This window comes from Saccopteryx leptura, chromosome X (genome assembly GCF_036850995.1).
Source record: "Saccopteryx leptura isolate mSacLep1 chromosome X, mSacLep1_pri_phased_curated, whole genome shotgun sequence".
In the NCBI taxonomy this organism is placed as follows: domain Eukaryota; kingdom Metazoa; phylum Chordata; class Mammalia; order Chiroptera; family Emballonuridae; genus Saccopteryx; species Saccopteryx leptura.
Window position 1 is genome coordinate 116,109 of NC_089516.1, and position 6,142 is coordinate 122,250.

A 6,142-nucleotide genomic window follows, 5' to 3' on the forward strand; every position below is an offset into this window, starting at 1 on the left:
AGTGTTGGAAAGTACCAAAAGCTACAGAATTCATATTAATATTTTAAGAGGCTTGGAGAACATTTTATTAATTTGGGTTCAGGTGTGCAGAGAAATTGTGAGAATAGTTTCTGTACTGTGTGATTGGCATTAAAATGCAAAGGGGAGGAAAACATGGATCCCCAGACATTCCACCACACCTGTGGGGAAAGGGGTGAATGGCTAGCCAGGTGCAGGGGAGAGAAAAGCGAAAAATCAACCTTTCCTTATAGCAACAAATCATTTGCGGGCATTTGTCCCCAAGGAAACTACCTCTCCTATGTAAATGCGTGTGGTTAACACGTGTGACTCTGGACAGAGAGATGGCAGATAAACACTAGATAATATAGGAATGCCTTTTAATATGCAAAGAGACATCTTTCTGCCATTGTGTTGACTTGTAAATTTTGTTTTCTCCAAAATAATGTATGGCTTGCAAATTGAACGTGGTCCTATCATGTTAAAAGACATATGACTATAACCAATCGTGGTAAGGGGCTCCTAATTACAATTTTTGCTTCTGTACTTCCCACTTACAGAACTATAAAAACTAAGTAGAGCAAAGGGCCGGGGCACGCTCCCTCAGACCACTGTTGGAGTTGCTGCTTCTAAAGCCAGAACCCATGGCCACTATCACAGCAGCCTGGCCCATGCAGGTTCGCATTGGATTCGGACAGTCGGTAAAGAAACAACGGAGCCACAAACTGGTGGGCCATAGTCTTTAATTCTAGCTTGCACCCGGTGGGCAAGTAAAAAACACACACTGGGCTCCAAAACCCACTCACATTCAGTGCTCACAAAGCTACTGACTTATCCGAGTTTCCTAGAATCAAAGGTTTCTAGCTCACCAGCCTTATTCTCCTCAGTTCCCCATCTCCTGCCTCGTCCCAGATACAAACTCTACACAAACTGGCATCTCACTCAGCACTCCGCCATCTTGGCTGCTTTTCCTGGCCACATGGCCTCTTTCTGCTCTCTGCTCTGCTCTCTCCTCTAATGATAATCTCAGGAACCAAGAGGGCAAGCTCTCATTCTGCCCCCATTTTATAGTGTAGATTCCAAACCTTTAATCCAATATACAAAATAGGGAAGTCTCTAATACAAAGACACTTCTCTGAGGCATGATTGGATTGTACCGCCCCACATCAAAACGGGTGGGAAAGGCTTAATCCCAAAACCAAGCACCAGGCTACAAGGATTCTACCTGCTTACAGAGACAAACATTAATATCACCTGGGCGATGGCCTCTTCGTGGGCAGCGCCGTCTTTAACAAAGTGAGCATAATATATTTTATCTGCCCAACACTGCTGCTTGGCCAAGCTAGACAATAAAGCTTTGGTGTGTAATCGACAGATTTTGTTACTGTCTTCAATGTTTTTGGGTCCCTCCGGATTAGGATTAACACAGTTCTGACTCATCGACAAAGACGGTGTTCCCCTGGAGAGGAACGGAAAGGTCGTCGTTGGCTGATTCCTTCCGGAGACCAACTCTTCCAGTTTCAGCCTGCTGCACTCCTGCTTTTGTAGACATGCATCCTCACGGGCGAGGTCTTCTCCATTTCTGCCTCTCAGATCGGCACCCTGTGAGGACTGAGATTTGTTGTTGTTGTTGTTTTAACATAAATTGTGCCCTGTCTGGGCTCTGTCAATCTTTACCAAAAAAGAGGAAAGAAAATGTGTCACTCGGGGTTCTTTCGGAGGGGGACGATCTCATCCTCCCATTCTTCAGCCCCCTACAAGATGGCACACAGTCATCATTGACCTTTGGTGTGGGTGTGGTTAACAGAGAAGGCACCTCCTTCCCCATCCCTGGAAATGTCTGGGGGGGGGGGTTGCAGGGGAAGTCTGCAATAATAAAGATGGTGTACATCCAGCCGTGTTAACGATAAGATCACCAGGACACCAAGAGCCTTTACGACCAGGAAGAGAGACTCCCTCCATGGGACACGGAACAGGACCACCAGCCCAGCGAGGTTGGTGCTAAAAGATTGGGGGAGGAGGGGAGGCAGTGAAGAGTAAGGAAATCAGACAGTTGCAAAGATAAGATCAAAGACAGGAAGAAGACAGAGATACGAAAGGCAGATAAAGAAGGGGCCCCGCCCTTCAGAGGAAAGACTTTCTCGTATCACTCACCCAATCACGTGCTGGCCTTCCCTGTTTCTCCTTATCGTGACTGGGGTACGATTCAGAACACAGTGCTGGGCGCCCGGCCAGGAAGGATGAGCAGAACCAGAGGAGAGCCCCCAGAGGAAACTGAGCAGGGATGGGCCATCAGGAGGCTCCAGGTGTAGGTGACGGCAGGGACAGGCCCAGGAGTGTGGTCCCAACAGGAGGCCTCCCTTCCAGGGAGGCTCGTGGGTGGGGCCCCATCCTCAGATGTCGGAAAGCAAAGGCCGTATCGTTGGAGATGGAAGAATCACCCTCGACAGCTGGGTCCTGAGGTTGAAGGGCAGGTATTGCTAGGGTGTAGAGTCGCAGTGACCAGTTAACAGAACCGGAATCCAGTGTCACAACACTGGTCACCTTTGCACTCTTTGCTAGTCTCTCCATCCATCCATCCATCATCCATCGACCCATCCACACATCCATTCATCTGTTGACCCACTGACCCATCCACCCATCCATCCATCCATTCATCCATCCTCCCACCCAGACATCCATCCACCTATCCAACCATCCATCCATCCATCATCTATCTATCCACCCATCCATCATCCATCATCATCCATCCATCTACCCACCTATCCATTCATCTATCCATTTATTCATCCGTCCATCCATCCGCCCATCCATTCATCCATCCTCCCACCCAGACATACATCCATCTATCCAACCATCCATCCATCCACCATCCATTCACCCATCCATCCATCCACCCATCCAACCATCCATCCATCCATCCATCAACCATGCATTCACCCACCCAGACATCTATCCATCTAAATACTAATCCATCCATCCATTCATCCATCCATCATCCATCCATTCATCTATCCATTCATCCATCCATCATCCATCCATCCATCCACCCATCTATCCATCCATCATTCATCCATCCATCCATCCATTCATCCATCCATCATCCATCCATCATCCATCCATCACCCATCATCCATCCACCCATTGATCCATCCATTATCCATCCATTCATCCATCATCCATCCACCCATCATCCATCCATTCATCATCCATCCACTCATCCATCCATTATCCATCCACTCATCCATCCATTATCCATCCATCACCCATCATCCATCCATCCATCATCCATCCACCCATCTATCCATCCACCATCAATCCATCCATCCATCCATCCATCCATTCATCCATCCATTATTCATCCATCATCCATCCATTCATCCATCCATCATCCATCCACTCATCCACCCATTCATCCATCCATCATCCATCCATTCATCCATCCATTATCCATTCATCACCCATCATCCATCCACCCATTCATCCATCCATTATCCATCCATTCATCCATCATCCATCCACCCATCATCCATCCATCCATCCATCCATCCATCCATTCATCCATCCATTATTCATCCATCATCCATCCATCATCCATCCACTCATCCACCCATTCATCCATCCATCATCCATCCATTCATCCATCCATTATCCATCCATCACCCATCATCCATCCACCCATTCATCCATCCATTATCCATCCATCACCCATCATCCATCCATCCACTCATCCATCCATCATCCATCATCCATCCACTCATCCACCCATCTATCCATCCACCATCAATCCATCCATCATCCATCCATCCATCCATCCATCCATCGCCCATCCATCCCTCCATCCACCCATCCATTCATGCATGCATCAATCAATCATCTATCTACCATCCCAGCCATTTATTCATCCCCTCATCCATCCATCTATTTATTCATTTCTTCCAACCCCAATCCTACCTTACATCCACCTCCCCATTTCTCCATCCATCCATCCATCCATCCACCCACACTGATCCATTCACTCACCCACCTAACCATCCACCATTTCCCTATCTCTCTTCCCCTGACTCTAATGGAACTGTGCTCCTCAAAAATATTCTCACACTCTCCTTCTTCCCCATCTCATTTTCAACAGAGGAAACATCGACGTCTCACAGTTTCTCCTGACCAAGTGACTGTCTACCTTCCGGGATTCCTTAACTCCAGTTCACCGGTCGGTCCCGGCTTTATTAAACCGGTAATGTTTTCTCGATCACAGATTTCTGCATCCGTCCTTACTGTTTTTTTGTTTGTTTGTTTGTTTTCATTTTTCTGAAGCTGGAAACAGGGAGAGACAGACAGACTCCCGCATGCACCCGACCGGGATCCACCCGGCACGCCCACCAGGGGGCGACGCTCTGCCCATCCTGGGCGTCACTCTGCCGCGACCAGAGCCACCCTAGCGCCTGGGGCAGAGGCCAAGGAGCCATCCCCAGCGCCCGGGCCATCTTTGCTCCAATGGAGCCTTGGCTGCGGGAGGGGAAGAGAGAGACAGAGAGGAAGGAGAGGGGGAGGGGTGGAGAAGCAAATGGGCGTTTCTGCTGCGTGCCCTGGCCGGGAATCGAACCCGGGTCCTCCACACGCTAGGCCGACGCTCTACTGCTGAGCCAACCGGCCAGGGCCCCGTCCTTACTGTTTTTAAAGATTGCACTAGGCGATCCTCATTATGCTGGTGAATAAGTTCGGGATAGATATTTTATTGCCTCTGCACCAGGGGGGATGAATGAGCGAAACAGGAGGAAACTGTCACTGAGTTTCTCTTCTGTTTTGTTTCCCTAGCAACAAGGTTGCCATCACATCTTAGTCACGCGTCCTTGCAGACGGGCAGGTGCAGGACATCCTGAGGGGCTGCTTTCACGGTGGCCCTTGTCAGAGGTGTGGCTTCCCCGGGCTTTCCATTCCACTGGGCTGAGCGGGAAGGTGGGGCCCAGTTCTTCATTTCCTGCCTTTTTTTTCTGGTTCCATTTTCACCTCCTCACTCCCCGGGGCATCCTGTCACCATGGCGACAGAGACTGACATGCAGAACTGTCAGGTCATTTAGGGCGGGAGGGGCCCTTGGCCACCCTGTCCACCTTCTGAGAGGTCCGCCCCCCCCTTCATGCCCAGGGCTCCCCCTGAACTTCCAGTTCCACGGTATTCACTGTGTCTTCCTCTTGTCTTGGGGCTGATGGAGAAACATCACAGGTGGGGCTCAGGCTTGGCCGCAATGGATTCTGGACATTCAGAGGAGTGACGGAGACAGGGACGGGGGAGGGGGTGCTCAGGGAGGGGAATCGAGGCAGGGGCCCGCTGTCCTCCGCAGGGCAGGGCAGGGCGTGTGCCTCTGAGGCCGGTGGCAACGATTGGGCAGCCAGCCCGTCCGTGAGTGACACAGTCTCACATCGAGCCCGTCCCGTGGCTCCTAGTAAAAATAAATAAATAGCCTGACCAGGCGGTGGCACAGTGGATAAAAGCGTCGACCTGGAAATGCTGAGGTCGCCGGTTCGAAACCCTGGGCTTGCCTGGTCAAGGCACATATGGGAGTTGATGCTTCCACCTCCTCCCCACCTTCTCTCTCTCTCTCTCTTCTCTCTCTCTCCCTCTCTCTCTCCTTTCTAAAATTAAAAAAATAATAATAATAAATAAATCAATAAATAAAACACAACACAATGAGAGGCATGTCTGGAATGTCACACACCTGACACTATACCCACAGGATCACTGCTTCCCTCCTGCATAGGATTTTGGGGGCGGAAAAGCTATCTCTGTCAAAACTTCCTACACCTGCTGCCTCAGGGCTCTGGGCATTTGGTTCTGCGGAAAACTGAGAAACGCTTTGTGTTGTCACATAATCTGCCGATTCCAGATAGATAGATAGATGATAGATAGATGATAGATAGATGATAGATAGATAGATAGATGATAGATAGATAGATAGATGATAGATAGATGATAAATAGATAGATAGATGATAGATAGATGATAGATAGATAAATAGATAGATAGATGATAGATGGATAGATGATAGATGGATAGATAGATGATAGATAGATAGATGATAGATAGATAGATAGATAGATAGATAGATAGATAGATAGATAGATGATAGGTAGATAGATAGATAGATGA